At 41.1% G+C, this 9,761-nt stretch overlaps 1 long non-coding RNA gene across 1 annotated transcript; it reads right to left on the reverse strand.

Moving 5' to 3' along the window:
• Window positions 1-3,522: 3,522 nt before the first annotated feature.
• On the reverse strand, window positions 3,523-4,491 carry LOC120033034. Its single transcript, XR_005473888.1, has 4 exons — window positions 4,468-4,491; window positions 3,829-3,868; window positions 3,637-3,715; window positions 3,523-3,542 (listed from the first exon to the last, which is right to left on the reverse strand). It is a non-coding gene; the product is annotated as an uncharacterized LOC120033034 (long non-coding RNA).
• Window positions 4,492-9,761: the final 5,270 nt, after the last annotated feature.

Below are 9,761 nucleotides of genomic sequence, written 5' to 3' on the forward strand. Positions count from 1 at the left end.
ATGACAAATAAACCAAACTTTGAACCTACAAACACAGGCCCAGATTTAACAGCTAAAATCACATTCAAATCAAATCAAATGTATTTATCAAGCCTTTTTTACATCAACAGATGTCACAAAAGTGATTATACAGAAACACAGCCTAAAACCACAAACAGCAAGCAATGCAGATGTAGAAGCACGGTGGCTAGGAAAAGCTCCCTAGAATGGCATGATGAAACCTAGAGAGGAACTAGTCTCTGAGGGATGGCTAGTCCTCTTCTGACTGTGCCGGGTGAAGATTATAAGAGTACATTGCCATTTTATTTTTTATATTTAACCTTTATTTAACTAGGCAAGTTAATTAAGAAAAAAGTATTATTTTACATTGACGGTCTACCTTGGCCAAACCCTACCTTAACCCGGACGACACTGGGCCAATTGTGCACCGCTCTATGGGACTCCCGATTACGGCCGGTAGTGATACAGCCCGGGATCAAACCAGGGTCTGTAGTGATGCCTCTAGCACTGAGATGCAGTGCCTTAGACTGCTGCACCACTTGGGAGCCCAAGATGTTCAAAGATTCATAGATGACCAGCAGGGTCAAATAATAATCACAGTGGTTATAGAGGGTGTAACAGGTCAGGGTTAGGGGTGGGTGAGGGCCTCAGATTTCTACTTCATTACATATAGCCGGGCAGTTGCAGATGGGTTATTAGCAGTTGTAGGCGGTTGCAGGTGAACAAACAGCTGAGCCGCTCACCACCAGCGTGTGTGCGTGCATGTCATTTGTCAGGATCAGTGCTTGGTGTTGATCGGTTTAATGGTGACATCATGTGTCCAATAGTCAGAAATACAAGAAACAACAGCAGAGAGAAAATAGTTATGAATCAATGTATTAATAGTTGATCAAATAGTCAATTTATTTATTATCTTAAACTTTGAGCATATTTGCAACATGACGCCAACTTATTTGCAACTGTATTGACACTGAACCACAATATAAAAACTGGAAAAGGTAAACATGTATTTAATGTAGATAATATAGATAATGAAAAATGTGATAAAACAATTAATATCATGACACTGAACAATATGGTATTATGTAATAGCAATTCAAACTAAATTATTATTAAACAGGAGAAACCTGGTCCAAGAGCTAGAAATATGAAAAAGCTGTTAGTTACACTATATATAAACACAACAGTATGTGGACACCCCTTCAAACTAGTGGATTCGGATATTTCAGTCACACCCGTTGCTAACAGGTGTATAAAATTGAGCAAACATCCATGCAATCTCCATATACAAACATTGTCAATAGACAGGCCTTACTGAAGATCTCAGTGACTTTCAACGTGGCACCGCCATATCAAGCCACCTTTACAACAAGTCAGTGTGGCATATTTCTGCCCCGGGTCAACTGTAAGTGCTGTTATAGGGAAGTGGAAACTTCTAGGAGCAACAACGCCTCAGCCGCGAAGTGGTAGGCCACACAAGCTCACAGAACAGAACCGCTGAGAGCTGAAGTGCGTAAAAATGGTGTGTCCTCGGTTCCAACACTCACTACCAAGTCAAAACTGCCTCTGGAAGCAACATCAGCACAAGAACTGTATGTTGGCAACTTCATGAAAGGCGTGTCCATGGCCGAGCAGCCGCACACAAGCCTATGATCACCATGCGCAATGCCAAGTGTCGGCTGGAATTGTGTAAAGCTCGCAGCCATTAGACTCTGCAGCAGTGGAAACACGTTCTCTGGAGTGATGAATCAGGCTTCACCATCTGGCAGTCTGCGGACGCCAGAAGAACGCTACCTGCCCCAATGCACAGTGCCAACTGTAAAGTTTGGTGGAGGAGGAATAATGGTCTTGGGCTGTTTTTCATGGTTCAGGCTAGGCCCCTTAGTTCCAGTGATGGGAAATCTTAATGCTACAGCATACAATGACATTCTAGATGATTCTGTGCTTCCAACTTTGTGGCAACAGTTTGGGAAAGCCCTTTCCTGTTTCAGCATGACAATTCCACCGTGCACAAAGCGAGGTCCATACAGAAATGGTTTGTCGATATCGGTGTGGGAGAACTTGACTGGCCTGCACAGAGCCCTGACCTCAACCCCATCGAACACCTTTGGGATGAACTGGAACTCTGACTGCAAGCCAGGTCTAATCGCCCAACATCAGTGTCCAACCTCACTAATACTCTTGTGGCTGAATGGAAGCAAGTCCCCACAGCAATGTTCCAACATCTAGTGGAAAGCCTTCCCAGAAGAGTGGAGGTTGTAATGAGATGGAGCCATCATGAGGTTGCTATAACCTAGCCTATGAATTCAATTTACAACGTAGGTGCACACAGGTCAAGATAACATTTTGAGGCGACAAACAGTGACACATGGACAGACAGTTAAACATGCAATACCACCTTGCACACTCTTGACTGTATCTAGCTGATCTAGGGTGTAATCATCAGTCCAACAGTTTCAAATGACAGTTTCTATTGGAAAAATTCAGGTATGTTTATCCTCATTTCGTTCTGTTTGCTTCTGTTTTAAGAAACGTCGGAATGAATACACCACGGATCACGGGTAAAGAAAGTTCACTTTCATAGCAGCCACGTTGTATTCCTTCTTGCATCTATGCACTCTCCTCCTCGCACCTTTTCCCTTTGCTTGTGGACATCAATGCACAACCCCATTGAACACCTTTGGGATAAATTGGAATGCCAGCCCTAATCACCCAACATCAGTGCCCGACCTCACTAATGCTCTTGTGGCTGAATGGAAGCAAAGTCCCAGCAGCAATGTTCCAATATCTAGTGGAAAGCCTTCCCAGAAGAGATAAAGAAGTTGTAAAAGCAAAGGGGGGACCAACTCCATATTAATGCCCATGAATTTGGAATCAAATATTCAACTAGCAGGTGTACACATACTTTTAAAAAATCTGGAAATGGCAAAATCCCATAGAACAAGAGCAGAAACATCATATTAATCTACAGAGAGTAAACTGAAAAGTGGGCTTTTTGTGTTATAGAAAATCTATAAATTATCAAATCTCATAGAAAAAGAGCAGAAGCATAAACCTTCCAATTTATCATCAATATACATAACTATTATTACAAGAAAATATAATTCAACTCCAGCACTTACTCAGAAGTTAAAGCTCATTGTCTCAAACCTTCTAGATTAGAAAGCATTACGATAGTAAGAGAATAGCATTGTGAGGCCTAGCTTTGGTTTGATGCTGTAGCTCTTCAGTCCAGGTTCTGTTGTGGTTCTCTTCAGTCCAGGTTCTGCAGTGGTTCTCTTCAGTCCAGTTTCTGTGGTGGTTCTCCTCAGTCCAGGTTCGGTGGTGGTTCTCTTCAGTCCAGGTTCAGTGGTGGTTCTCTTCAGTCTAGGTTCTGTGGTGGTTCTCTTCAGTCCAGGTTCTGTTGTGGTTCTCTTCAGTCCAGGTTCTGTTGTGGTTCTCTTCAGTCCAGGTTCTGTGGTGGTTCTCTTAAATTCTCATAATCTGAGGGCTCAGCATCTATCTGAGGGTCTGTCTGTGTCACTGGGGAAGTCCCTCACATTCTGAAAGGAGACACATTGAATGAGCACTTTACAAACCATTCCCGCTAAGACTTTTATGTACACGGACAAACAGACTGCGTTATAAGAGACTTACTGCCAGGGTGTCATACTCTGGTGACCTGGTCTTCATGTTCAGAGCTGTGTACGTGTCACTGTTAGGATCAGGATGGACACTCTGTGGAGAGAGAGAGAGATGTCATGGTAACAGTTAAAATAGTATGAGAGAGACTGTCATGACATAGTAAATTAATGTCACCAGGTGTGGAGGTGTAACTGACATAGTCACCTGTGTGTCTGTTGTGGCATCACTTCCTGCTGTGGATCTCCTGTAAAGTGGGACAGAGTGAATTCTGCTCTCTAGTGACCACTAGTGGAAGTTTATATGTTACTAATACAGTTTTGCACATTAATGAATGAATGAATATGTTAAAATGCATTCATAACAAATCAGAGTGCTAAAGGGAAATTATAAAACATTTGAAAAATTCTGTCACCTGAACCACATGAGTCCAGAGAGACATAGGATGAGAACCAGAACAACCACTATGATTCCTACAGCTGCAGTCAGAACTGAGGTTTGTTTCCCTATAATACAATATGGATGACATTAGTACATGGTATAATATGGTAAAACAGGACTTTAATGGTGTTCATATGAATGACAATGAATATACACTAACAAAGGACATTTATACTATAATCAGCCACTATACCAAACATTAGGAACACCTTCCTAACACGTGACATCAAAAGGGGATCAAAGGTTCACCTGGATTCACCTGGTCAGTCTGTCTATGTCATGGAAAGAACAGGTGTTCTTAATGTTTTGTATACTCAATGTTTAATTATAATAAGCCATATTCAAAGTATTAACATTAGATTGAAACACGTAGTTTTATATTGAAGTATTGAAATGTAACTTTACCTGCTACAATGATCTTCAGAGCTGTAGAGTTCATAGATCCTTTTCTATTCTGGGCCTCACAGTAATATTCTCCTCTGTCCTCAGAGATGATGTTAGTGATGCTGTAACTCTGTCCTGATGCTTTTGGTGAGGTTACATTCTTTTTGTACCAGGTGTATTTGTCCACAGGTGGGTTGGCATCACTGCTGCAGGTCAGAGTCACTGAACTGCCCTCCACTATTTCACCAGAGGGACTGACTGACACTGAGGTGTTCTTTGGGCCATCTGGTGGACAATATGTAACACATTGTTAATACATAGAGCTGTACATGAGGAGCATCATGGAACTTGGACTTGTGATTAAAATAAATGAAATATTAATAAATATATGTAACTTAGACAATAATGTAACAATACAGTGTTTGTGAAGTACTTGTAGTCACTACAGTAATGATATGAGTACAATCATGGAACTTGTACATAGATTGAAATAATGGATAGAATAGATAAGAGAAGATGTTACTAAAAGAATACAACTGGAGATGTATCACACATACTCACATCTGACAGTGAGAGTCTCTTCAGCAGAGTGGAGATCCTTATGGCCTTCTACAGCACAGGAGTATCTGCCTGCATCCTCACTGCTGACTGGGTTTAGGAACAGACTGTTAGATTGGGTGGTTACATGTCCATTCTTGTACCAGATGAAGGTGGGGTTAGGGTTGTCAGTCAGAGTACAGGTGGTGCTACAGGTCAGTGTCACCTTCTGTCCCTCTGACACAGTGGCAGGAATCCAATTCACCTGCAGACCTAAATAAAAGGGTATTAAAACACTGAGTACATCATTAAGTAATTGTTTGCATTATTGATAGGATGTGACATGCAGTGTTACCTGTGACAGTCAGAGTTGTTCCTGGGAAGGTGGGCTCCCAGGTTGTCTGATCTGTTCTGAATCTAAACTTATACTCAGCTGAATCCTCCTCTCTCAGGTCTGTGATTCTCAGGGTGGAGTCACTCTGCATATTTCCAAGGTACTCCACACGACCTCCATCCCCCGGGTTCAGGATTTGAGGCGCCTCATCAAGTTTTCCTTTTGTATACCATTTTGTTTCAGAGACTGTATGACCCCTGGGAAATGTATAAGAGCAGGATATGTCCACTGATGACCCCTTCAAGGTACAGACACTCTGATGGGTGTAAGTCACGTGGAAATAACTGTGACCCTCAACAGCTGAAACACAAGTACATTTTTCAAATGGCGTAAGTATTTAGAACTGTGAAATCAACAACCATTAATCTAAATGAAATAGGAGCCCTATTTCATGTCTGTTTCACTAAACATCAACACTGACCAATGATGTATTGGATGATTTTGACAGACTTTATAAAGTGTATTAGTCACACTCACACACTGCAGGAGAATTGATGCCTTTTACAGCACAGTAGAGTCTGTCTTCAGTTTTAAAGTAGACTGAGTATGAGGGGGAGGAGTCCTCTTGTACAATCTTACTGTTCCTGTACCAGATGTAGGTGGGGTTACCAGTCAGAGTACAGGTGGTGCTACAGGTCAGTGTCGTTGACCACCATGTAGTGGTCACCTTCACCTGCAGGTCTGGAGTAGATAACATTAAAACCATCAATGACCTGTTGTCTAGTTGAAAAGAGGCAGGAGTGGATGTTCTCAAACCATCAATTCAGACATTCCTATTATAACATACTTTCATATTTATATTATTATTTAAATACAAATCAAGACAATTTTCCTGGACCAATTAAACAGATCAACACTATATATAATATCACTGTACCTGTAACAGACAGAGTGATTAAACAGATCAATACTATATATAATATCACTGTACCTGTAACAGACAGAGTGATTAAACAGATCAACACTATATATAATATCACTGTACCTGTAACAGACAGAGTGATTAAACAGATCAATACTATATATAATATCACTGTACCTGTAACAGACAGACAGAGTGATTTAACAGATCAACACTATATATAATATCACTGTACCTGTAACAGACAGAGTGATTAAACAGATCAACACTATATATATAATATCACTGTACCTGTAACAGACAGAGTGATTAAACAGATCAATACTATATATAATATCACTGTACCTGTAACAGACAGAGTGATTAAACAGATCAACACTATATATAATATCACTGTACCTGTAACAGACAGAGTGATTAAACAGATCAACACTATATATATAATATCACTGTACCTGTAACAGACAGAGTGATTAAACAGATCAATACTATATATAATATCACTGTAACAGACAGAGTAATTAAACAGATCAATACTATATATAATATCACTGTACCTGTAACAGACAGAGTGATTAAACAGATCAACACTATATATAATATCACTGTACCTGTAACAGACAGAGTGATTAAACAGATCAACACTATATATAATATTACTGTACCTGTAACAGACAGAGTGACTCCAGGATAGCCAGAATATCTCCCTCCAGTCTGATGTGTTATAAATCTGAATTTGTACTCAGTTGAGTCACTCTCTCTCAGGTCTGTGATTCTCAGGGTGTGGCCATTCGTCTCATCACTATGGTATGTCACACGACCATTGTAGTCTGAGTCATCTCTCAGATTTACATAATTCTCCACATCATACTTTTTAGTGAACCAGAAGGTTGTTGTGACTATATAACCTCTGGGATATGTGTAAGAGCAGGACAGCTCCACTGTTGACCCCTTCAAGGTACAGATACTCTGAGTGGTGAATGTAACACTCCAGCCATTCTGACTCAGTACCACTGAAACACAGTTAGACATCACAAGGATGTTACATTAAGTTCAAGGTCTTTTGACTCACACTAACACTTTGTTCCATAGTTGCTGAGTTGAGACATAGATACTCTTTGGTTGAGTGAGAATGGAAACCACAGATAAGCTTCACTCAGTGAGGCATGAAAAGCAACTGTTTCAAGTGAAGTGGAGACGCCAAATGTGTCGACAGTAGAACATAAAAATGGTTATGCTTTTAGAAGTATCTGTAGTTTCAAACCGGGCAACTAAAAGATAAGAATGAGACTATACCTGTCACAGACCAGAGAAATACCACCAACACACTTCCTGCTGTTCTCAAGGCCATTGTTGCATCTCCCACCCTGCAGTCTTAGAAACATAAACAACAACTCACTCTATAGCTGGTGAATAACTCCACCTGATACATTGAAGTAGAAACTGTAAATGGAGTACAGGGCCTCATTACTGAAAATGAACCAGGCTCATATTGTGTTGTGTTGTATTGTGCTATATGGTTGTCTATGTGAATACTGTCTGTCTGTAAGTCTATATCACTATGTATGTAATGTGTGTGACGTGTTGCATGTCTGTCTACATCTGTCTATTTAACCTGACATGATGTATGATGCAAAAATCATTTTCTAATGGATACAATAGTCATCACCATCATCATCATCGTCGTCATCACCACCATCATCATCATCATCATCATCAAAAACAATCACAACAACAATCACTTATTGAACAGATCTGTAAAACTGCAAACAAATATTTCTACATTTACATTTACATTTAAGTCATTTAGCAGACGCTCTTATCCAGAGCGACTTACAAATTGGTGCATTCACCTTATGATATCCAGTGGAACAACTACTTTACAATAGTGCATCTAACTCTTTTAAGGGGGGGGGGGGGGGGGGGTAGAAGGATTACTTTATCCTATCCTAGGTATTCCTTAAAGAGGTGGGGTTTCAGGTGTCTCCGGAAGGTGGTGATTGACTCCGCTGACCTGGCGTCGTGAGGGAGTTTGTTCCACCATTGGGGTGCCAGAGCAGCGAACAGTTTTGACTGGGCTGAGCGGGAACTGTACTTCCTCAGAGGTAGGGAGGTGAGCAGGCCAGAGGTGGATGAACGCAGTGCCCTTGTTTGGGTGTAGGGCCTGATCAGAGCCTGAAGGTACGGAGGTGCCGTTCCCCTCACAGCTCCGTAGGCAAGCACCATGGTCTTGTAGCGGATGCGAGCTTCAACTGGAAGCCAGTGGAGAGAGCGGAGGAGCGGGGTGACGTGAGAGAACTACATTGATTGTTGTGAAGCTGTTTTATTCTCAGAACCCCAAATATAGGAGGATAAATGTTCAATCCTCTACGGTCCGTCAAGCTGTACAGCAGCCTAAAGACTGACCACCAGGTTCAATGATAGCTCCTATCCCCAAGCTGTGAGGATCAACAGTAAGTGACTCACAAACACATACACATGCGTACACACACACACACACACACACTGCAATGTTACAATGTTTGTTTGCATGCCTTTTTACCCTGGTTAATCATCTCATCACTATGTAGATCAACACTCCTACACTGAGACACTTTATGAATACTGACCCTGATGTAACAACCAAAACACAACTCAAAACATAACAAGAAGTAAAATGATACATTAACCTTCAAATATATGACTTATGACTAAAAACAAATAACCAGAAACTATATTTCCAGATATTGTCAAGAGTACTTACAGAGTGAAGTGAAGGGGAGAGGTCTTGTACAGTGAGTCAACTTACTGGTAGTGAGTGGGAAGTGCTAGTAAGTGTCCGTTCTGTGGTTGATATATATTTATAGTAGAACACAAGTAGCTGATACAGAACTGTCCTCCTTCCTCTTTAAGACATTAACATGCATGAAGACCAGAACAGCATGTCAGAGAAGGGAGGTTACTGTATTAAAATGGGTCCTACATTTCTATAATGGAACACAATGTCCCCCATTTCCACTTTTATTTAAATACAGAACCATGTTAACAATATGTTGACTATTCTATATGGAATGTTTATAATATCTCAGAATGTGTTGCCTTGACCCTCTGAGTTCTACATGGAACAGGTCAAAGTTCCATTTACATTTGGTCAGTTCCATCATGTCATTCTATTCATTCTATTCTACTAACCCATTTAATGTACACTCCTCATCAGCTGCATCAAAGACCCTGCACTGACCCCCTTTAGTGTCTACAACATGGTTGTTGTAGAGGCGTTGGCCTGGGCAACAACCCCCTCAAGATTCTAATGATGACATCATCTCCATCATCTAACATCAATGATCAAACATGTTTCACAGCTCAGGCCGGGGGGGCGGGGGAAGGAAATCAGAGGAGCACTCCTCTTCACTTTGATTGACACTTACTCCTACTGTGTGTCCAGTGTGCTGTCTGTGCTGTGTGTCAGAGGACTATAAAAGCGGTGACACCCCCCAACAGCCCCATTCTATCCAAGCTTCCTGTTCCCTTTTAAGGTAGCTA

This window comes from Salvelinus namaycush, chromosome 39 (genome assembly GCF_016432855.1).
Source record: "Salvelinus namaycush isolate Seneca chromosome 39, SaNama_1.0, whole genome shotgun sequence".
In the NCBI taxonomy this organism is placed as follows: Eukaryota; Metazoa; Chordata; class Actinopteri; order Salmoniformes; family Salmonidae; genus Salvelinus; species Salvelinus namaycush.